Source organism: Ahaetulla prasina, chromosome 6 (assembly GCF_028640845.1).
Source record: "Ahaetulla prasina isolate Xishuangbanna chromosome 6, ASM2864084v1, whole genome shotgun sequence".
Taxonomy (NCBI): Eukaryota; Metazoa; Chordata; class Lepidosauria; order Squamata; family Colubridae; genus Ahaetulla; species Ahaetulla prasina.
The window spans coordinates 40,104,779-40,130,207 of record NC_080544.1 but is presented as its reverse complement, the minus strand read 5'-3'; the positions used below and the strand labels follow the sequence as shown (position 1 = coordinate 40,130,207).

At 40.7% G+C, this 25,429-nt stretch overlaps 1 long non-coding RNA gene across 4 annotated transcripts in view; it reads left to right on the top strand.

Annotated features, from left to right (window-relative positions):
* Positions 1-6,964: 6,964 nt before the first annotated feature.
* Positions 6,965-25,429, top strand: part of LOC131200930 (uncharacterized) — a 58,006-nt gene continuing 39,541 nt past the window's right edge. For 3 of the 4 annotated variants that reach the window (XR_009155738.1, XR_009155735.1, XR_009155737.1), the window contains exons 1-2: positions 6,965-7,131; positions 24,693-24,827. This is a non-coding gene — a long non-coding RNA (uncharacterized LOC131200930). Of the gene's footprint in view, positions 7,132-7,156; positions 7,503-24,692; positions 24,828-25,429 lie in introns of those variants that run through there. The other variant, XR_009155736.1, reaches the window with a different exon arrangement.

The following is a 25,429-nucleotide window of genomic DNA, read 5'->3' as shown; positions in this document are numbered from 1 at the left end:
GGAAGACGGAAACAAAAGTGTTCTCTAAGCCATGCTGTTCAGGGGGAAGTTCGCGGGGACAAGGACGCGTCCGGGGGCAAAAAGCAAGCATTGTGTTTTCTTCTGAAAGGGAGAGGGAAGGCGTGGGACGAAACTTGTTGAGGCTTTAAAAACTTTTGCGACCCGCGATGGACAAGTCGGGCCTAGTTCAACACAGGAGCGGATTCGCCCTCTCCCTCTCCCTCTCCTTTTCCTTATTAGAAGCGCCTCTCACCAGTTCAAAGGTGGGAGCCCAGAGCTGGAAGCTTTAGCTGAAGCTGGTACAAACCCGGCTGGGGTAGAGCCCAGCTACCGCCAATCAGTCCCTTCCCCGCACATTCCCCTCCTCCCCAAAGACTTGACCTTAGCAAACTTGGTCAGGCAGAAGGTGCGGTGGATTTGAATGAGATTTGCATACTGCAACTACGACCTCCCGAAGTCGCAGCCCTCCTCCTTCTTGGAGTGTGTGAAGTGTTCCTTTTGTGTGAATTTACGGGGTGAGGCTTCAATGATCCCCCCACAAATTTGCATTTAAATAGCGACATCAAGCGATTCGCGTGCCACACACCAGTGGGCTCCCAGATGTCAAGCCGAAGTCAGTCAGATGGCCATTGCCCAGCTGTCCTTCTAAACATCATACCAGAGCATGCCGTGACCTTAAAGGGACAGAGCCCTTCCTTGGCGTCAACCACCATATAAGCTCTTTCCCAATGGGGGAGGGGGGGAGAACAGCGGACACATCCGAACCAGCCGTTCAACCTGTTCCATTGTATAACCCTCTCTCTGTTAAAAGGCCAGAGAGAAAAAAAATAGCACATTGCGCCATAAATCACAACCCCGCCACCCTTTCCCTACTTTCCTTTCTGTGTTCTCTGACAATCCACGGCCATAATGATCCATAATCTTAGACCGTACAAAATCCCACTGATTCATGCTGATAGATTCATTTCTCAAGTTTGGGAAAGGGCTTCTCTCGCCCCCCTCACTCTCCCCCCGCGCGCGCGTGCGTGCACACACACACACACACATTTTCCAGATAATACTGCCGGGACTATTATCTCAAATACTTCTCTTATGCCACCCACCTGAATCAAACAGAACTGTTACACTTCAGTTGTTCAAAATCTCTAACACGTCCCACGTGCAATTCCTTATATATTCTGCCTGATGCTCAGTTCCACGTTATGTCTTTCTTTCTGCTTATTGAAGCCCCACCATCACCACCCTCCCGCAACACTTGTATCTTTCCTCTTTCTAAAGAAACTTTGGAGAAGCGAAAAAGTCCAGTTTGGAGGGGGAAGAATGATTGTACGCTCGGTAGCCACACACACACACACACAGCTAATTTCAGCCCTGTCCGGTCTTAATATTAATAGTGTCTGGTGCTGTCTTCTTCAGGTGGCAAAGAAAAGAATTGGCACGAACGTGCCAAAATCCGTGTTTCAGTTTTAAGGTTATTCTCGGACTCTTTGATGAACAAACACGCTCTGTTCCACTTGAAATGATCATGCAGGGTTTCGCCGAAACAAATCTCGGCAACCGCTCCCCCCCCCTTTGCTGGTTTCTAAAGGACAGGTACATACACTTATTTAAAATCTGCCACTTGCAAAAGAGTTTGGAATGGTAAAGCGGCCCAGAGAGAGAAAATTAGAAGTGTGGTGCATGTGTGACACTATGTGCATACATAAATGCACATCCATTCATTCATATACGCTCCCCCCCCCATGCACGCACACACAGACTCACACGCACACATACACAAACAGGCGAGAGAGGGATCGCGGGCTGTTATTTCATGACAACATACCCTGTTGAACCGAACGGCAAAATGCCCTGACCCCAGACTCTTGCCTTGCTGCAAACGCCTTTAGGTAAACGGGAATCTACCGCGCGGGCGCTATCTAAGGGAGAGTTCTCCTTGGCAGATATCACCGAGCCGCGGTCTAGGGAAGCTGAAGCTGGCGATGGAGACCTTTAAAGGTCCCGAGGAGTTAATTCCACAACATCCGATTCCAAACCTCCCCTGGCTTTCCGCTAGGCGCACAGCAGCTTAGAGCAGAGGTTGGCTTGAGGCCCCTGTTCGCAATGCCCGACCAAATGAGCGGCATTTCTGCCCAGGGAAAAAGCGGAAGGCAGTGGAGTCGCCCTCCGTACCCTGCCTGGATGCCTTTTCCAAGACGGTCGGCCACCTTTCCTTCCCAAACAGACTCCACCAGCGCCAACACCATAGACAACCATGGCTGGGGATTAAACGCCAACCGGTTACACTTTCTCGCTTCTAGAAAGCCACATACTCCTGTGCCGGTCCGAAGTTGGCTTCAAGCTCAAGACCGGGACTCCTGGCAGCCCTGTGTAAACGTCAGCCAAGCCCAGTTTCGCCTTTCTAATTATGCTCAGCAAGCCAGATTCTTTCACATTGAGGTGGACGGTTTGTCGGTTTGTTTTACTAGCAAAAAGATAATAGCAAAGGGAAAGTATGAACAGCCGCAAGAATAACAGCAATCAGAAGAAACGAAATGGGGTGCCTTTTATACGGCCAAGTAGGAAAACGAATCTTTTCTCCCTGATGTTTTTAAAAGGCGCCCGGTAAGTTTTGTAGCAACGAGGAAACGAGTTTCTGTGTGGGGTTTAAGACATCCTCTTTCCCTTGCCCTTTTGTTTTAGTTGTTAAGACTGGACATGGGGGGGGGGGGGAAGGGGGAAACGCAGAGGAAAAGAAAGACCCCACTAGATGAATGTTGTGAAACATATGAACGCGCGCACACCCAGTCTCCCTGAATAAAAAGATTGATTTCTCAGAGTAAAAAATCCGAGCGCCTCGGAGTTGAGCGGCGGCGAGGAAGTTTGACGAACAGCGCCTCCTTGGGTGGGAAAAGAGATTTTCAGAGTAAATAAGATGGAGATCGTAAGTAAAAGGGGGACGGAAAAGTAGCATCTTTCTCGCTTTCTCCTTTTCCTTCGCATTGCATAGTGAGAGTCAACGGAACAGAAGGTTCCTTTTTACTCTTTCTGCCAAACAAACCAATAGATTTCTTCACGTGAAAACTGTTTTTGGTGTTTCTTATTGCATGGAAACTCAATAAACGGGATCTGTTTGGAAGGCGCAAAATTAACAAGTGTTTTCCTACAGCTCTCTCCTCACTTCTTGAGAATTAGAGCAATAGAGCCCGCGCCCGTGAAGAGAAACTTTTAAAATTGCCCCTCCGAACAACGAGATAAAGTCATATTTGAAAATTGCAATGGGCGTCGCATTTGTGAACAATACATTCAGGGAGGTAGTGGTCAAAGAGGACAGAAAATGACTTAATGTTAGGAGTTAGGACATTTTTGGTTTAAGTTAGGGAGCGAGTTTGGGAAAACGGCGGGATTTCAGGGAAATGCCACTGGTACCCTGTGTGTCTAAAATTAGTGAGAGCGTTCAATCGGAAGAGACACGATAAAATGTGACCTAATGGGTCAGGGGGCTTCAAACGCCTTCATTTGGGAAGTAGAACAGAAGCGATGCGTGTCCAGGAAAGATTTGAAGGCAGGCGGGCGTGGTGTGCGGGGGAGAGCGGGCAAGGAGGCCAGGGCAGACCGTAAACTTTACTTCAAAGGCAGCAAAAGCGGATCAGTCCAAAGCGAGTTCAGTTGGAAGGACGTGGTGTTTCTCCTATTGCGAGAAAGTAAGGAAGGTCTTGATGGTTGTAAAAGAGCAATCCAAGATCCCGAGTAGAATGAAGGCTGACGGACTGGCGGCGGGGGCGAGAGGGAGACGAAGTTTCACAGCCTTTTCGGCCTGGGCAGCAGCGCGTTCTTCTTGGGCTGGCAAAAGACTTCGCCGCGAACTTGGCCGGCTCTTCTTCCTTCTTCTGTGTTGTTGTCGGGGGCTCCCCTGTAACTGAGGCACCCCAATATTTCGCAAACCACCAACAAGCGCCTTTTTTTTTCAAGTGGGAAGTTGGCAAGCCCACTTGATCTTCGTTACCCCACTTTTCGCATCCCACCCCCATTCAACCTGTACGGACAAGGATCGATCCGGCCATTGCTGACATTATAATTGGCTTTAATTAAACATACTTCGTTCTAATTAACTCTGCAATTTTAGCATGCTTTGGACGCCGGTGTCGAATTTGATATTGTCAGTCCAGATGTCCTAATAAAATTCAACCCTCCACTCGAGGCTTCCATGTGCGTCGCGAACAAAATGCAAATGAACTGTAAAATCTAAAGTATTGTCAAAGGTATAATCAAGAAAGGTGTCTCCAAACTTCTCACTTTTTAAGTGATTATCACGCGGCAGTTAGGAAACGCAGATTTCCTGCGAACACTGCGCCTGCATAATAGGGACCTTAACTCTTTCCTGCTCCAAGTGGCGCCCCTAAACCCAGCATCTTTTCCCTACTCCGCCTCGTCAGGGCTCGCGGCTTTGCAGAACCTCGGCCACACACACCTCCTGAGATGCGCCCTTGGAGGATGAGCAATAGGAGTCGATGCCTTGGGGAACCTCTTGCTTTTCCCAGCGTTTTCGAGGTTATAAAATCCTCCGGAAGTCTGGACTGGCTACGCTGGTGCAGTTTTTTTTCCAGGGGGCGGAAAGAAACGGACCTTTGGTCAGAAGATCCTCTAGTAATTCAACAACGCGGAAGGAGGCCACCCTCATTTAATCCAAGGCCAGAACTAATTTCTCTTCCTTTCCTGCCTGCCTTCGGAAAGAAGACGGAGATTTTCCGCCTTCTTGAACGGCCGGGGTAGTTTTGGAACCCTCAAAATGTGGTCTGCCTTAAACACCTTGAAAAGCTGGTCCAGCAAGCAAAGAAATTGATCTAATTTCCTAGGCCAGTTTATACACTTTCTCACGGGTTTATGTGGCTTGGGAGTTTTGATCCTCCGTCCAGGAATGGCAGGCAGGCAGGCATAAATGATCAAAACCCTTAGCCCTAAAGAACAGGAGCGCGTTAAAAAAAACCGCTCGTGCACTACATGCATTACATACATACTACATACTACATACTACATGCACTACATACCACTACATTAATGGAATCATTTAAAGCGGTTGCTAACTTCATTTTAGGGGGAGAGAGGGAGGGAGAGGGAGAGAGAGTGGGAGAGAAGAGGGAAAGAAGATGAAGCGGACAAGCGTGTGCTCTGAGCGCGGGTGATTTGCATTTTCTTTCGGATATTGAAATGAAGAGTGAGCTGCTGGGCGGTTGGGCTGCCCAGAGCATAGCTGGGGGCCATGCAGAAATAAAAACAGAAAAAGGAAAGACGAAAGAAAGAAACCGGCTTCTCTTCTAGACTATTAATAAGCAATTTGTCCCGCTGAAATTTACATTGCAAAGCGGACGGGGAGGGGAGACCAAGCGGTGCGCGTTGGGGGAGAAAGAGATGAACCGGCCCTCTGCGCGTCTTTCTGTAGCTTTTTCCGCTGCGGCAACCCGCGCCTTGGCTTGCGTTGCGGAGGGAAGGACCAACTCCTCCGCAAGGTGATTTACGGGCAATGCTTGAACTTCCCTCCGTACAACTATAGTTTGTACATTTGCATATGTTACCCTGGACCGAGCTATCCCTTTTCCAAGTGAGAGTTTTTAACCCGTCCCTGCAGCCTCCCTCCCTTTGGACACTTTGATTGCAAATCGATCGGGTGAATTCTAACTCGATTCCTTTTCCTGAAAATAAAGATTGCATTTTTTCCCCAAAAGCATAAATAGGAGTCTGAGAAATAAACATAGATTACCTTAGATAAACAAATGTTTGGATGATCCCCGCCCCAACAAAATTGTCCTTCTGCTTAAAAAAAAAAAAGGGGGGGGGGACGTTGAAGACTTCTTGAGCACTAAACAGCGGGTATAGTCTGCCACCTACAGGACATTCGGCGGATCAAATCCCCGGCGTTGGTTCGTGTTAGATTCTTTAGATCTTGATTGCTGTTTAAGTCACTTATCAAAATTACTCGGTTATTTCTCTGTGCCATTTTGCTTATGAAACATTGATTGCTTTGTTATTTGAACTTTGGAAAGCGCTGTCTCAAAAAAAGAAAATAAATAAAAGGAAAGAAACCACTGTTCCTCACTTTCCAGATAATAAAAGGGTTGTCATTTTTAAAGACATTCGATTAAAAGGTAGGAAATGTAAAGATAATACTGTTTGATTTGTTAATCTAACTCCGCGATTTCAGAGTTGATGTCCCCAAAGACCAGGCAAGCTTTTTCTCTTTATTTATTTTTATTAAAACATCAATCTACTCTAGAGCTGGGTGAACTCAGTTTCACCTAGAGAACATAAAATTCTCCATACCAAGGAAATAAGCACCTTTCATAAATCAACAGTATTCCTGGCAGATCGATCAATTTTTGGTTGTTAATCCGAGAGGAGGAGTTTTAATTGCTTCCACCGTTTCTACACCTCCCCTCCCCAGTTCAGACATCTTTCCCATTTCCAGACCGGTCGAAGGTAGTTTTCAGTCTGATTTCAATATTTGGTTGGAAGACAAAGTCACCTTCTTTCAATCAAACCACTTCCCCAATCGTTCAGCAATGCCGCTTTCCTGTTCTCCTTCCCACCAGGGATACAAGCACAAACAACCCACTTCGCTTCAACTTTCTGACTGCCTTCCAACAGACACACACGCACGGTTTGCCTCCAAAGTTACTGAGGACACCACACCAGACGTAAAGCGACAAAAATAACTGGGTATTGGGGAAAGGGAAAAGGAAAGGGAAAGGACGCTGCGAGGTCACCCTTTCCATCCTTGGACCTGTTTGATGCCTGTTTCGCGTCAATCACGGATCAAATCAAATTGGCAGCAGCATCAGGCACGCGGCTCTGCCCGGTCAATCTGCCCTCTAACCTAATTGGAGGACCAGAAAGGAAGCGCAGTTTCTTTTGCTCTCTTCTCTTCTCCCCCCCCCCGACCGCCCCCCTCCCCGCCTCTCCTTCCTTCCCCCAAACGCAGCAAGGCACCCCATCCCACTCGGGCCGCCTTGCCCGTTTCTTTCCAGAATCAGGACCCCACCAGAGACGGAAGACCCCGAAGAGAAGTCCAGCCAGCGAGCGACATGCTGTAACGATGGGGACCCGGCAAGCCCCAACAAATCGCTTACCTTTCACGGCTAATTAGGCCACGGACAGGTTTGTTTGAGTTCACAAAGAAGGCCGGGGGTGTTTATTGTGGACGCAAAGCTGGGCTGTGTGTGATCTGGACTATTTAATACATTACTTACCCTGCAACAATCTCGGGAAAGCTCCACGGGCCAAAGGGATGGGAGAAAAACGCAGCAGTGCGCAAGCGCCCCTCCCCGGTTCAACTAAGGGGGGTGTGTGTGTGAGAGCGAGAAAGGAGCGGGACTTGCGGGAGGAGGAACGCTGGATCCCGGCGAGTCTCATGGCGGGAAGGGGAGGCGTGGTAGCGGCGACTCTGGAGTTTAAGGAAAAGGCACTTCAACCCGAGAAAGTTTCGGAGGGCGAGCTGGCGCTCCGGGAGAAGGGCAGGAGGCAGCAGGGTAAAGGGAAGAAGTGGGACGAACAGCCTCGAAACAGTGCCGTTGTGGCGACGGCGGGGCATCCAAGCCCCTTAGCAGCCGGGAAAGGGCTGCCCAGGAGCCTCCGAAGCTAGCAAGAGTCGGTCTAAATTTCATATCTTTTAAGCTTTCCCGTGGAAAGGCCGCTTTTTCCCTGGCGCGCCGTTTCCAACGCCTGCTTTTGAGGCGCGCGCCCCTGAGCTAAAACGTGGCCATCGATGAACTCGGGCGGGGTGGGGGAGCCCCAGGTTTGTGACAGGAAATCTGCTTTGGGGAGCTGTAACTGGGGCGAGGGGGAAAGAAACCGTGCTTGGGGGAAGAGGGGGGGCTCCTTTTTCTTTGAGGAAGGAAGGAACTCCCCTCCCTTCGCCAGAAGGATTCCCTATTTCTCCTCCCGCGCTTTTCTCTCAGGCGGGCGATTCTCCTCAGTCCTGACGCAATCTCCCTCAATTCCCGCCGGGGGTTCAGTAATAATGTCGTTCAGCGGGGGTGGGGGGTCGTCAGTCGACCGCTTTGCCTATTTTTATTTTTTTTTGTGCCAGCGTGCAAATCTGGAAGTCCGACCCTATACCTAAGTACCAATTAAAAATCCCTCGAGTCTTTCCAGCTCTTCTCAGGCGACTCAAGACTTGCGCCAGGCTGGACTGTGGTGAATTTCGACGGGAGGAAAAAAAGGCGCCAAACGTAAGAGGCTGAAGGGCGGCCGGAGTGAGGCCAACACAGCCGCACGTGTTCCCCGCGATCCTCCTTGCCGGGAGCAGAGTTTCTGGGTTGGCCAGAATTACGGGCAAAATTACCACGCTTTCCTCTCTTCCCCCCCCCCCGCCACGTCTGCACCTGTGGGATGCAGACGAAACAAAACCCCACGGGAGAAGCGGCCCAATCGGTCGCTTTCGTTTCCCGACCGTTTCCCCTCAGACCTGCCGTTGAAGGCCAGAGGGAAGGCTGCTGGTGCGAACCCTGACCTGACGTTTATGTGCCAACTGCAAGCAACTGGTGGCGTTTGCCAACTTTGAGCCTGGGGACATTTTGAAAAGCCGCCCCCTGAGCCTTGGGGTCCTTCTCCCCCAGAAGACTCCGGCTGTCTGCTTTGAAAGTGGGTTGCGTGGCGTGCCTCTCCCCTTACAGCTCCCGCCAGCTGTGAAATCAATGCGGCGGGGGAAAGAAAGGTATGAGGCGCATTCCTGCCTTAGGAGCAAGAATCCCAACGGTAATAGGCCATTCCTCCATGCGCGCCGCCTTCGGAATAAGCCTTATTCCCACCAGCGGGAGTTATTTACAGGTAAAAATAGGCTTTGGAAGCGGCGTGCGTCTGATTTCCTGTTTTAAGTGGTTAGTGGATGTCGCACTTCATCCTACAGAGCGAAGCCAAACGTTATCGACGCTACGTCCTTGCCTCAACTTCTTCCGCGAGGTTTTATGATTTAAATCTTAAACGCGCATGGGCCCTCGTCACCTTATGAAGCTCCCGAAACCTAAGAGAAATAAAAATTACATGTTTAAAAGCAGTCCACACGCTTCCTGAGATTTAAGCCACATTAATTCTTTAAAAGGCAGTGGCAAGTCACCTTCCTGGGTAGATCTTTATATTAAAAAAAAAAAGAAAAATCCCCTGAACTGTGTTCTCTATTGAAGTCCTTGGTTAACTTGGTTTATTGACTGGGACGTCGTTTTCTTGTACACTTGTCTCAGAAAGTAGAAATAAATTCCGCCCCCCCCCCAATAATCTTTATTTCAAAAAAAAAATTGGTTTGCCCTGTCCTGAATAAATTATGAGAGTTCACATCAGATTGGACTATGCTAAGCTTTCCCCCCCCCCCCAAAAAAATGATCAACGATGGAAGTAAAACGATTTTTACTATAGAAAGAAGAGGTGAAGACTAGACTTGTGGATCATTCAGCAATTTCTTCCTTCCTGAAATATTAAGTATATCAGGGAGGGGGAAAGACCTGATAGAGTACAAGATTCTCTATCTCTTCACTACCCAACTGATCCTTGGGTAAAAATTACATCACAAATACATTTTTACATGAACTTTATTAAAAATGAATCAGTGCATACATAAGTGCCCTTTTTCCTAAAAAATAAAGATGCAAGTGTGGAATAAACTATACAATAAGGTAGTATTCATGAAACTCAAGTATCAGTTTATTATTTTATATGCAGCTGAGGTTGTTTGATTGTGGTGAGATATAAATGTAATAAATTTAATTCTTTGTAAGTTTAATTAAAACACAGGTTCTCAAGTTAAATAGGTTTAATTTGAATTTAACTCTCCTCTTGCTTGGGAACAACACCTACTGGATGGAGTAGATTTAATTTCTAGCACATAGAATTGCAATATCATGAAATGTGTATATTAATGCTAACTTTTATTAACCTAGTGAATAGAAAAGCTACTGAATGTAATCTAAGTCTGCAGTTTGAAATGCTTTTTGGGAAATGCTGCATTGAGAAAAGTAGGATGTACTTGTAAACAATAGGATGTACTTATAAACAATTATTAGGGAAGTATAACTGAGTGGTTAGTGGACTAGAAATTTGAAACCCTTGAAACTGATAGACACTTTAACATTATTAATACATGTCATGTAGAAAAGTCAATACATTAAATTTTCATACTGATATGTTTTAGTGATTTCCCCCTCACACTAAAACAATATTCACTAATTAAGCTACAAGTGGCTGCATCCAGAAATAAATTAAGTCTAAAAATGGTCTAAAATTCTAATAGCTTAGTTCATACAACTAAGCCAAAATGAAACAAGTCATTTTATGATTTGGTATAATATTTAAATGTGTGGATCTAGTCAGTGAATATTTAGAATAGAAAGCCATATTAGATAGTTGACATTTAAGATCTTCTCTAGAGAGACTTGTGGTGTGTGATCATCTTATCTTATTCATAATGAGAACATGCCAAAATATACCATTGATAAAGTGGCCTGTTAAGTGCGTTGAGCCAGTTTGGCATAGGGGTTAAGGCACAGGTGTCAAACTTGATCACGTCACGTGATGTATCATGACTTTTTTGCCTTTGCAGAGCCGGGATGAGCATGGCCTGCACATGATGCATCCGGCCCACGGTCCACCAGTTTGAAACCCCTGGATTAAGCCATCATATTAGTTACAAGGAGATCATGAGTTCTAGTCCCAATTTAGGCACAAAGCAAACTGGATGACCTTGGCCAGTTACTTTCTCTCAGCCCTAGAAAGAGGTAATGGCAAATAACTTCTTGTCCAGGCAGTCTCTGAGAACTGGGCAAGATTGAATGGAAGAAATGTGTTAAAGGAGAAAAAGATGTAAAAATTCCACAGTCAACCTAATTAGTAGTACTGGGAGTATCCCTCTAGACCTACTTTCATATGTGGCTCACTTTTAATTAATTAATTCAATTGCTTCCTGACTCCCAATGATTCTGGTTTTATGGTTTTTATAATACAAGAAGTCCTCAATTTATGATCACAACTGAGCTCAAAATTTATGTTGCTAAGCGAAACAGTTCTTAAGTGAGTTTTGCTTTTTTATTACCTTTCTTGCCACAGTTGTTAAGTGAATCATTGCAATTGTTAAGTTAGTAACACAGTTATAAAATGAATCTGCCTTTCCCATTGACTTTACTTTCAAAAGATGGCAAAAATTGATCATATGATCCTGGGACACTGTAGCTGTCATAAATATGAGCCAGGTACTCAGCATCTGAATTTTGATCATGTGGCCATGAGGATGCTACAATAGTTGTAAGTGTGAAAAATGGTCATAAGTCACTTTATTCAGTGGTGTTCTAATTTTGCACTATCACTAAACAAAAGATTTAAGACAAAGATTTACTTGTGCACAAACAGCAAGTATCTTTCTATCAATAAGTCTTTGAGTCAAACTAAACTTTTAATGATTTTATTAATTAACTTTAACTTTAATGACAATAACAAGGAAGACATTTTCAACTGCTTCTTCCAAAATACTGTATTTCTTTTTAAACTTATGACCTAGTTTACAATTCTAGTTAGTATATTTTAGTGGCCTTATCCAATCACTAATTAAGTATGGTCTGCCATAGCTTTTCAAGGAACTGACACCTAACTGGGTTTAATATATTAAACTGGGTTTAATATACATCAGGTTAGGAAATGAGCAAAGTGGCATTCAGTGATCCGAAAAGCTGATCCTGCACTTGCAGGAATACGTTAGGAAGAAGAAGAAGGTTAGGAAATGACCATTTAAATGATAATAAATAGAAAAGGAGCAGTCATTTTGTCTGAAGAAAAAGTAAAAAGCTGCCTCTTTGTTCCAAAATGTGCTTTGAATTTGAGATTTTTAACCAGTTTTAATGGTAGGAAAAGCAGTTAGGGGACTAAAAATAGAAATTCTGTTTTCTTGAATGTTTTTCCAATAACCAGGAAAATAAGGAATTTTTGCTTGTTTCAAACAAATATCACTGGGAAATTGCACTTTTTTTCTCATTTAACTATTGTGGGTAATTTCTTAATGACTGTGATGGAAGTGGAGTTGTAATTCCATTATATAATGTCTTACTTAATTACTGTGTCCCTTAGCAACATTGTTGCTGGTCCCAATTGTGGATGTTAAACGAGGACTACTTTCAACTCAATGAAAGTTTGGCAGCAAACGGGTCAAAACTTTTAAAACCTACATTTGAAGTCCCACAAGAAAAATTCAACAATATGTTTCTGTGACAGAATTGGTCATGTAAAATGGGTTATGGAAGCCAACAAGAACATTCTATAGAGTGATCACATATAACATGTATCTAACAGTATGAGTGATTCATTTGTTTGGTAATCCCATTCCTTGTTATCTGAATGGAAGGTTTGTAGGATGACTTTCAAGTCAAATTACATGAAATTATCCCATCTATGCTTTACTTTAAAAACTAGTGTCTTTAAGATCTCACTTCCACAGGACTATCTTCTTCATATCCAATTTACACAAGTTGCTAAACTTATGTAAATTGTGCTCAGATTAAATTCAGTTGTGCTGGCATTTCTAACTAGTTGGGAAGAAGCCACTGAGGCTGTTTGTCCGTTTCTTCTTTCATTTGTGTGTTGTCTCAGCTTCTCATAGAAGCTTTAGTTTTATAGTGCTTTAGTCTTATTCCTATTTCTATCTTGTTGTCAGTTGGCTTTATTCAGTGCTTAGACTGCCCATGTCACCCTCTGAGGAAATGCTAAAGAATTTACTCTTGGTATTAGTCTCTTGCTTTTACAGTTGTGCACTTCCACAAGTACTGAAGCAATTTTTCTGCTTTCAGATTGTAGGTTTCCTTATAATGGCATAGATATCTGCTATACATTTACTGATAGGCAAACTATAATGTATGAAATTCAATTAAAGCCTACAGAGCAAGAAATTATTCTCTATATTCACGTGTGCTTTCTTCCTTTCATAGAAATTATATTGTTTCCTTGTATATAGGGTCATCTTATGGGACCCAGGAAACAAGCCTTCTCTGTGGCTCCTGTCTTCTGGGATGTATCCACCCAGAGATCTGTACTATTTCCACTCCACTGATTTATCACAAATTGCTAAAAATCTGGTATTCTACCAGACTTGTAGTTTCCTTGAAATATATTATTTTTTAATTTTAAATTAACTACAAACTGTATAGTTATTGAGGATGGTCTCAAAATTAGAATATTAAATTAAGTTAAAATACATAATATTCAAAAGGAACTTTCTACATTTTCCTATTTTTTACTGACTCACAAATATATATTCCTTTCTATTCTGAATACAGCTTTGCAACTACTCTTCTTTACTCTAAATATATAGTAAGCAAAGGTTCATAGTAGAAAAGGTCATACTTTCAACAAGCAATACCATTTCCTTTAGCACATGCTTTCTTTAAGTAACTGTCTTTATGCCATAGATTCTTCCAATTTCCAAATTGGAGATGAGGTTACAGGGTAAGAGGTTATGTATCAGGTGACTGAGTTCAAGAAAAATGTGCCAACAATAAGCACTAGGGACAGCAGAAGTGAAATCTTCTCTCCCTCCCTCCCTCCTCCCTCCCTCTCTCATACATATGCATACTTACATAACTTCAGTCATAAGAGCTATATTAGGCAAAACTGAACATAAAGAAGTTAGATTCTGTTTGTATATCCACAATTAAATGAGAGCAAACCCTGAAAATCACCTTACTGACAAACAGAAAGTCTTAGCATCTAAACCAAAAGACACTAGGAAAAATGAATGAATATGGTAAGACATTTATCAGGTATAAAAATTAATAACAAAATATTATGGTACTAGCATTATATAAAAAATTAAGCGAGACTAAAATATTAAGAATTTCTATTTTTTTAAATAATGAATTTTAATCATATAAACATTTCTAACAATGTATACTTACAAAAATGTATAGGTGTATATCAAAAGTATGATTTTAAAAAATAACAAGTACTGAATAGTACTTGGAGAGAATTCAAGTAGAATTATCAATATATTTCTTGAGAAAAAATATATACAAACTTTTGAGTTGCATATGATAAAATTACACAACAGTCAGATATATGCACACAGTATCCTGCCTCATTATTTCATGTCCTAGAACAAATATTTCCAAATTAATCAAATGTTACAAACAGAATTAGTTAATGTGTCTGGAATTTTGGGAAGCTACTGGTTGCCATAGAACTCATGCTTTCTAGCCGTAGGCATACCTATACATGGCTATCTCAAACATCACAGATTTATGAAGAATTAAAACTACATAGGATCAGTACCAAAAACAAATTCTTAAAATCATTACATTTTTTTTCTAAAGTAATTCTAGGTTGTTAGTAATGGAAACTCCATCCCTAAATCACCAGATAGAAAAACACGGATATAGCTATAGCAATAGAATAACACTTAGACTTATATACTGTTTTACAGTGCTTTACAGCCCTCTTTAAGCAGTTTACAGAGTCAGCATTTTGCACCCAACAATCGACCCTCAATTTACTGACCTTGGAAGGCTGAGTCAACCTTGAGCTGGTGAGAAACGAACTGCTGGCAGTTGGCAGAATTTGCATTCTAACTGCTGCGCCACTACAGCTCATACAAAGTAATTCATGTAATTTTAATAGCTATTAAAAGTATCTGGAAGTAGCTACAATGCAAGAGATGTCAAATACTGGGGGAATATCTATAGTCATTGTATACTCAATCCTGCTAGCCTCTTGTATTGCAAAGATTCAACCACATGTGGAAGCTGTGTCTTTATCCTTGCACATATACTGGTATTTGCAAATTAATACTTACGATTTTGTGTAAGCTATGATACAAGTGATTGTATCATTTATTCTATAAGGAGTACTTGTGTTACTTGTGTTGTGCTAGTTGTGTGCAATGCTAGCAAAACAATACTATCTCACAACTTTGTTGGTAATCTATCATTGGAAATAAGTCAAAGGTCTTCCATACAGAGACAATAATTTTAAATGCTGATTTAAGTTTTGTATTGGTGTTAGCGTTTGCTTTCACTCAGCATCACAGTAAAAATATTTCCACTAGCTGCAGAAGAGAGACAGCAGGTAAATCAAAGTTAGTAGGGCATAAGTCTGAAAAAGAAAAAAGATTTTAAAATTTAATTTGTGATATTCTATTCCATACATGGAATTATTTTGTTTTTTTTCTTTAGGTACTTCACAGTTGAACTAGAGTTTTTATTTCTATTCTTAGTATTATCAATGATGCTCAGAGGAACACTCCAAACATTGAAAGGTAAATGGTAATCAAACATACCAGTTTAAAAAGAAAGCATCACAACAGAAATTTAGATATGCAAATTTAAGCAGATTAAATGTCCTGTGTATAGTTTTCAAGGAATGTTATGGCTATGGGAAGAAGTTACTTTCACTCCAGCAAATGCCTCATCCTTTAAAGGCATTGTGGTTAGCTGTCTTCACTTATATTGAGCCAATTTAAAATGTGCCTATCCAGGTAAGCAAGCCATGGTTTTGGGTTGCTGTGCGCATTTGGAAAGTGCATTTGAAGGTTTCCATCAAAAGGTTGCCATGGGAGATTGCTAATATTATCTGAGATTAAAGTATTATTATTAGAATATATGAATAAGATACATTGCTATTGTCATGCAATGTTTAAAATACAGGAGGTCTATTGCCTGGATTTCTTGCAGGTACAATATTAGAAAATCAGTAACTACTATATTTAAAATATTTTTATTCAAGTGGATATCCTGGTTTTTTATTTTATTTTAGTTTTTTATCCTGCATTACCAACCTGGAGACAAGTTAGTAATACAGTCCACTCAAATTATATCTATCTATCTGGACATAAATTTGATACTGAGAATTTTAAAAATCAACACCTCATAATTCCTGGATCCTTGGTGTGTAATGTCCTGTAGCACCATCCAAGTGGAGGAGTTGAAACAATTTATGTCCAGGATGTGAGGAGTCTGTAGGTACCTTCTCAGCCCTCCTTCTGACTCACACAGTATACAGATCTTCTATGAAAGGCAGGCTAGTTGCCATCTTAACTATCTGTTGGAGTATGTATCAGTCAGTGTTTTCCTAACAATTCTAAAGGGCTTTGCTGCAAATCATTTTACTTTTAAAATCATCGAACTTTTCACAACTCTCTACGATTTCTTATTCTTTTTCCATGTTATCAGCATTCTGAGATTATTTCCCTTTCTCTTAGCTTGTATCCAATTACCAAGTAATTACCGAGCACTGTGTTTGTAGATCATGTATGTTAGAAGCCTTTTTGCAATGTGTTTCCAACTCACAAATCTTACTGCTTAGACATTGAATGACAACAAATTTACCATCAATTGTTTGGATATTCTTCCCAATTTATACCTTAAGGTGAACATTACTCTCCTTTGAAATGTGTATTCAGCCCTCTGTTCTTCATTGTTCCTAAAGTTTGTGAGGTAATCAGAAAACTCATACATTTATTTGTTTATTTACTTGTGTTCTCTCTCTCACACACACACACAGATCTGTTCCAAGTATATTTCTAATCATGGGAAACATAGACACCAAATACATGCAGTTCATAAACACTATACTTACAATATCCTTGATGGTTTGCAGTTTGACATACTCTGAGGGCTTGCATGCATCAGTGATGATGACAAGTATGCCATTAGTAAATTGACTACTGGTCACAATGGACAGATCTCAGTTAATGTGCCAGACTAAGACAAATCATCTAGCTACACAGATAATGTTGGTGATGGAGAGTTGTGTGGACTTGTGTGATAAAAGGCCCAACACTGAAACTATCTGCATAGAGTAAAGGCCTGGAAGGCTACTCATCTTGCCTGGAAAATTGTGAATAGTCAAAACAAAAGAAAGTCCAATATACTATTGGCAGATTAATTTGTCACATTGGAGGACACTCAACAAGCTTCTGGGGAAATGCTGAAGTCTCTTCAGAGGAAAGAAGGCATTTATGATGTGGTTGCAGCAATGCTCTCAGGCTGTCTGACTTTTGATGTACCTGTGTATGAAATGAGAGTCAAGTGGTAAATATGTCCTACAAATTGTAGCATCAGATACATGAAGCAAAGAGATAAATTGTCAAGGTGAATGGAATACACTAAGTTGTTCTGTTTGATATCAGTGAACTGAAATGGATTGGCATCAGGCACTTTGAGTTTGATGATCACACAGTGTATTGTGCAGAAAATGAAGGACAAAGAAATGTTGCATCTATAATCACAAAGATTGCAAGAATTGCAATGAAATGCAGTTCAGTCTCTGAACACTTAATTTCTACTCAGTATTGCAAAATGTCTATCAAACATGACATCCACATGCAGAAGATGATGATATTGATTACTTCTACAAAACAGGTACAGGATAAAATTAACAGACATACAAAACAATATACTGATAATTATGGATGACTGGAATGCAAAAACTGGGAACAAAAAAGAAAGTTGTGTGGTTGGAAAAATGTGGCTTTATAAGAGAAATGAAGCTGAAGAACATTTTGTTAAATTCTATTAGACCATCAATCTATCTCAAATATTGTTTTCCAGCAAAATAAATTGCTATTGTATATAAGCATTTCACTCAATGTACTAAATAAAAATGATGGACAAATTCAATAACATCAACAAACAAAACTTGTAACAGGTAAGTGGTACAGATTTTCAACTATTGGTATGCAAAAAATCCAAGCTAAAGTTAGAAGAAGCATGCCAGTAATGACTAAGAAATGACTTTGAAAATATACCATCAGAATTTAAAGGGTGCCTACAAAATCAGTTTGCTTCATTGGATAATAATAACAGAATTGTTATGGGAAAGACAAGAAAGCAAGAAATAGCAGAAAGCAGAATCATTATTAAAAAACTCAAAATTTCTTAGAAACATTGAGAAGAAATGAGAAACAAGGGACAAGGAGTATTATGGAATGGCACCAAAATGTTAAATGTGCTTAGAAGTAAGACAGAACTACTCTAACAATACACACAAGAAAATTGAACCACAAAATAGAAGAACAAGAAGATCTGTTTCCAAAAGCTACATAGTTAAAATAAAAATTCCAACCTTGAACTGGAATACTAAACAAAACTGAATGATATTGATCAAGAAAACATAGAATACACCATCATTATACCATAAAGATCAAGTAGATCAACTTGTAATTTATGATTAGGAAAAATGATGAATGAAGAGGTGGAAGCAGCATTGAAGATGATGTTAAAAAAGAAAGCACTGAGCACTGAGGGCATTCTCACTGAAATATTACAGAAATAAGATGTTTATTACAAAGTTTTGCTAGGAAATTTGGAAGACAACATTATAGCAAACAGACTGATAACGTAAGTATTTACACCAACACTGTAGAAAGTTGATCCAAACTATCACATTATTGTCCTGATCCCACATGCAAGCAATACTCTTCTTGAGATTACTGTATTCAGTGGAGACTAAAAGCATACCTGTTTTCTTAATTAGCAGAATTCAGGAAACGTTGAGAATGAGAGACATGAGATCCTTGAAAAGACAAAAGAATACCAACTGTAAATTTACAAATACAGTATTTCATTAACCCCAACAAGACCTTTGGCTGTATAAAAATCACATTAAAGTTCCATAGCTGAGCTTGGATTTAGAGTTCTTTTATGTACTGATTCCAGACTCTTCGTATTTTTTTCCCTCTCTGATCCAGGTCCATGCATCTGATTTTGGGCTCTGTTGTTTTCAAGAATTCTCTTATGACAAAGTAAGATTCTATGACTGGATAATCTCATCCAGTTTTATTATACAAAATAATTCTCTATTTGTACTTTGGTTACACATATCACCCCTGTGTTTGTCATTTGTATATCATTTATCATCTAAGTTGGTCTTGTGATTAAGTATGTCAGGCTGTTCTTGTACAGTATTTCCTTATAAAGCTCTAATTCCACTATTTGACATTATTCCTGACAAATATTTATACCTAATTTTATTGCCTATACCTTAATAGTGGGTTCAAAGCACTATGTTTGTACATAGACTGGTGTTTATAATTCCTATATTGATAGTCTGACTACTGTAGTGAGTTCTAAGCCTTGCCAAGTGCATCTAGTACTACGAAAAATATGTTTTTTAATTATTTGCTCAGTCCAGAAGCTTTAATATAATTTAATAAAACACTTTGAAAAAGCTATAAATACAGTATCTGCTATAAGAACACAAACACACATAAAGGAGTTTTTAAAAGACAAAAATAGAAAATAGTAAGACTTTGCATTTTTATATATGTGCAGATATATAAAGGAGTTTATATATACCACAAGCCATGGTGGCACAGTGGTCAAAGTGCAGTACTGCAGGCTACTTCTGCTGCCTGCTGGCTGCCTATAAGTTACCAGTTCAAATCTCAACAGGTTTAAGGTTGACTCAGTCTTCCATCCTTCGGAGGTGGGTAAAATGAGGACACAAATTGTTGGGGACAATATGTTGACTCTGTAAACAGTTTAGAGATGGCTGTACAACACTGTAAAGCAGTATATAAGTCTAAGTGCTATTGCTATTATTTGAGGCAAAAATAGAAAATAGTAAGAATACAAGATGAGAGTACTCATCTGGAGATTCAGATTATAGGTAGAATTCATTCCAGAAAGGATGATGTAAGATAAAACATGTTTGTCTTCTGATCAAATGTTGTGAGGAACACCTAGGCTAAGAACAAAATCTAAAATTTTGCCATCTGATCTACTAAGCCAGTCTCCTAGTAAAGATTCCTTTTTCCTCATTCTCTGATATCCTCTATTTTTGAAATAAACTATATACAAGCTATCAAAATGATTATGCTTTTAAAGTATAAAAAAACTGACTCCTTCCAGCTTGACCAACTTTTTGCAGTAATGCAAAACTATTGGATGTGTACTTGGGTAAAAAAGGTGAGATTTGATCTTTTCAGATTTTCTCATGCTAATTTAATAAATATTTCATAGGGCATCATTGAGTTACATTAAAATATAAGCATGTTTCACAGGGAGTATGTTAATAGACACTTCATAAATTAATACGCGTTAGACTGCTGCAAAGAAAAGTAACCAATTGTGCTGCAAAACAACAATAGCAGAGCAATCTGATTAATACATAAGCCTGTCAAAACATTTAAAATGTTTTTACTTTATGTCTGAATTTGAAGCTGCAGTGACTTCTCAAGATCTTGGGAATGAAAAGTGACTACAGATCTAAACCAGGACAGGATTTTTAATAGATTCTGAAAAAGTATCGATTATATAAAAATGACTTCTATGGACTGTAATTTGAAATGGAAAACCAGCATGGGGAAGATAATTTATATTGCTCCCAAATGGTGACAGATGGAATGGGGTTTATTCTATTTTCCATTCCATTCATCTCTCCCTTTGCATGTCTTCAGCTTCATCCATCTAAGTGGCTATTCTGTATTTTTAAAAGTCCTCTCAAAGAATTATAGATATGCAGTTTGGCTTCACACCTCTTACAGACTTATAGGTCACATGAAATACCATGGATCATGTTTAGAAGTAAACTGGCAGGCAATGCAACTGAACAAGAATAGGTGCAATATGATTCCTTTGCCTTGATCTTTCCAGGAGGTGGATAGGCACATTTTTTACTAGCTATAGTGTACTGGGAAACTTTGAAGACTAGAGTGCTGTCAACATACAAATGTATAAGTGTTTCTTGTCAATATTACACAATGCTTTGAAAATGCTTCTCAGAAAAGGCTGAAGTTCATAATGGAGAGTCCACGTTGCCTACAAAATACCTAGACTACTAAGAAATACTCTGACATTCTGAAAAGATGTTCTGTTTAGTATTAAAAGTCAATGTGAAAGAAAAACCCAACTGATATATAGAACATATTTATGACTGTTGCGCTATCCTGGTTTATGTGATCACAATTTGAAGCCTTCCCAGCTGACAAGCAAAGTCAGTGGGGGAAGCCCAATAGTGGGTTTCAGTTTTGGCCACTACCGGTTTGCTTGCGTGTGTTTTTCTGGGTATGCTTAGAAGCTTCTGTGCATGCGCAGAGACGTCCAGGCCGGTGGGCGGAGCCTCCCACAGCCGCCACTTGGTTCACCTGATCTGGGGCGAACCGGTAGCAACCCACCACTGGGGAAGCCACATTCACTTAATCACCATATGATTCACTTAATAACTTAGTGATTCACTTGACAACTGTGGCAAAAACTGGCAAAACTCATTTAACAACTGCCTTGCTTAACAATAGCAATGTTGGGCTCATTTGTGGAGGACTACCCATAAAGAAGGCAAGGTGAGTTTGTTTTTACCAGTACAAAAAGTTTTGGCATCAACAAAGTCATATGCACGCTTTACCTTCCGGTTGTCTATAGACAAACATTGCTTCACTGTTTCCACTTTTGTTTCCTCTGTTCCAGTCTAAGCTATCACAGCTCCTAAGAGGAATCCATCTTAGCATAGAAAATAAAAATGTCCAGGAATATATGTTAGTAACTAGTAACTTTATCCTCATCCAATGTTGCTGATAAATAACGCTGAAACTGCAGTTTTAATATAACTGAAACCATAAATTAGCAATTTTTGCTAATTACCGTAAGTCAGTGACTGAAAAGAAAGTTTAAAAAACCATGGAAAATGATTTAATTAGAATAAAATGGAAAGAAAAGAAAGAAAGGCTCAGTTACTTACCTTGATAATTAACTTTCTTTTCCCCAATATTGTGCAATATTAATAAAATATTCTGCATCAAGGACAAATAACTCCCCTAACTCGCTATTAGATTGATTCACAGAACACTATGGCCCAGTGCCTGAAGAATTGACAAGGTAGGGACCATCTGGATCCCAGGAGGACACTGATACACAGGAGAAATTCTTTTGGATTCCATGAAATGGAAAGAGGTATAAAAAAGGTAGGAGGGATAAAAAACAATGGATTCAGAGTTTCCCATACACTCACACACATACCCAGGCTTGTTGAATATGGGAATGCAATTGGTGATATGTTCCCACACTTAAGCAAAGCACTCAAAATCTACCATGAAATTCTACAGAAAAGATAATAAAATATGGTATGGACTATGCTATTAGATGGATATGTAGCTGATAGAACAATCAGTACCAAGTTTAGTTTAAAAAACAAGGTTTTCAGTATCAATCTAAACATCAAAATTCAGAGCAGTGTATTCTATAATTCTGGTGTAACTAGAAAAGGCTTGGTCTAGTTACGTTTTAACTTCTCATGGAGCTGAAAACTTAAGTAGAACTTCCCTAAATGGCATGTTCGGTGATTTGGTTTCTGCTATAACTTGGTATTATGTATATAGCCATGATGGCAAACCTATGGCACGTGTGCCTGAAATGGGATGCAGAGGCATCTTTCCAGGCATCCGTGGTGTCACCCAACTTATCTGCAGCTGTGCATGTGCGTGCACCGGAGCTGATGTTTGGGCATCCGGACCTAGCTGGTCTTCGGAGCTCTCAGCATGCATACTTGTTTGTGCATGCATAGATGGTGTTCGCATGTGTTCGTGAAAATCATGCACATGCGCAGATGGTGTGATTGCGCATGCAGCACACGGGGCACGCAAAACCTAGATGCATGCACAGATGGTGCGATTGTGCATGTAGTGCATGGGGAGCCATGTGAGAGCCATGCACAAGCATAGATGGTGTTGCAGCGCAGTGCACAGGGTCACGCATGAAAGCTATGCACAGATGGTGCATGCAGTTGCACGTGCAGCACATAGGGAGGAGCTACATGTTAGTGCAAATAGCGCGCACAAAGTGTGTACCTGTTGTGACCCAGGTTCCTGGACCCGGACTCCTGGACTCGGATGATTCAGAAAGTGAGGGAGAAGACCTGGCCAGCCCTGCTTCTCGAGCCCTTTCCCTCCCTGGCACCCACTCAAAGGGAGGAGGAGGGGCCGGCAAAGCCTGATTCCATGGAGCCTCCTTCTGATTTGGCAACGCCCCAAGAACAGTTTTGGAGTGATGCAAGGTTACATAGACGTGATCGGCGTGCGCAGCAGCGGAAGAGTTGGGACAAAGCCAAGTCATAATTGTCATGCAGTGACATCTGCAGAGACTATAAATAGGAGGCGGGACTTCCTGGTTTTTTGTCTTGGACAAAGTAATGAATTTGGGCGGGCAATCTGTATCAACGGAGGGAAGAATATATTCGTGAGTAATTCTGGCCTTATCTGTAATTTCCTTGTTATCTCCAGAAACTTGGCAGGCCCGTGGGTAGACGTAGCCAGGACATTTATATATATGTAAATAAATCAGAAAAGGAGGCCTCTGACTGACTCTTTGCTGGGAGTATTGGGGGAAGGGAAACAGAACAGTTTGGCACTCGGTGAGTAAAAGGTTCACCACCACTGCTATATAGAGTTTATTGGATATAACCACCACTTTGAAATGGTCTTGGAAGACTACCAACAATACCACCTTTAAAGCGCTCCATGGCTTAGGACCCGGGTACTTACGAGACCGCCTGCTGTTACCCTTTGCCTCCCACCGACCCGTACGCTCTCACAGAGAGGGTCCCCTCAGGGTGCCGTCCGCCAAACAGTGCCGGCTGGCGGCCCCCAGGATAGGGCCTTCTCTGTGGGGGCAGTGATGCTCTGGAACGAACTTCCCCCTGGCTTACGTCAAGTGCCTGATCTTCGGACCTTCCGTCGTGAGCTCAAAACACATCTATTCATTCAAGCGGGACTGGCATAATAGTGTTGAATTTTAATTGGGGTTTTGTGAATATTTTAAAATTTAAAATTTAAATTTTAATTATCAGCCTTTTATAATTTGCTAGGTTTTAACTGTTGTTTTAATTGTATATATTTTATGTTTTACTTTTTGGCTGTACACCGCCCTGAGTCCTTCGGGAGAAGGGCGGTATAAAAATTTAATTAATAATAATAATAATAATAATAATAATAATAATAATAATAATAATAATAATAATAATAATAATAATAATACAGTGATTACAAAATAGCTGTTATTCCATCAGGTTGTAATTTGGCTGCTTGACGTTTATAAATTCCCTTCAAAGACAGCCCAATGTAATAGCCTAGTGGTCTGCAAACTTGGCTCTTTTAGGACTTGTGGACTTCAACTCCCAGAGTTTGCTGGCTGAGGAACTCTGGGAGTTGAAGTCCACAAGTCTTAAAAGAGCCAAGTTTGCAGACCCCTGTAATAGTCCATCTGTTGGAAGAAAAGGCTTGAGTTACTGTTGCCTAGTCTTCCTAGTCCAGGTAGGGCTATACGTGGTGTACCAACAGAACAAAGGTCTCTCTAGACATGATTTTCATCATTGATTAAACAGGAATTATCAGTCCAAGTGGACCCATAAGCCATGGACTTGCTCATTCAGGGGAAAGTACAACCTCATCCCAAAATGTTACTGAAAACAATCGATACCCTGGAGATTTTTGGACAACCAGCAGTTCCAGCTTGCTAGCGTTTAGTCTGAGCTTGTTTCTTTTCTTTTCAGTCCCTCACAGCCAGTGGTTCAAGACTTCCACAGCTGGGGATGGTCATTTTATTGAGTATCATAAGCATACCTCATACTGTAGTAGTAGTAGTAGTAGTAGTAGTAGTAGTAGTAGTAGTAGTAATAATAATGATGATGATGATGATGATGATGATGATGATGATGATGATGATTTTTAATATTCTATTTTCCCTTCATGGATATTCTGCAATAAGAAAAAGATGAAATAAGTGATGGGACTACTCAAAAGGAATGCAACACTATCCAGATTCCCCATAAAACTTGGTGAAGGAGATACTTGATTGCTTAATAATAGCTTCACCTAAAAGGACCCTTTATTTATTGCACAGGTACTCCAGGCCCAACTCCCAAAATATATGTTTTGTTTTGTTTTGTTTTATTTATTTATTTATTTATTTATTTATTTATTTATTTATTTATTTATTTATTTATTTTCTGTCTTGTTCATTCCATGACATACATGAACTACTTAAATTAACACTTAATGTTTGGTTCCACAAAAGTCTGAAATGGTTATAACAATCCTCACTATTGAATGGGTGAGATTAATTCTTAATGCTCAGCCCGATGCGGAAAAAGTCCCTGGGCACAAGTCTTGCTGAAATGAACAAATTTTATTCTGTGGAAGCTGTTTAAGGATTTGGGCTTGTAAAATGTCATCAATCTGCAATCAACAGGTATTTTGGAGTTTGCCCTTTGCAAAAGCATTCCAACTAATGGCATTGTGCTAATAGTGTTTCTTTGTATCCCAAACCACAGATTGATAGGCAGCTTCTATAACTGAAATTCTTTGAAACTATAATGAGAAAGCAAAATTTCATGGCCATGAGACCATAAGCGATGACATATGATCTTTATACAAGGAGAAAAAAATCCAAAATGTTTTTATATTGTTACAGTAAGAATCCACCATGACAGACCCCTCAAGTTT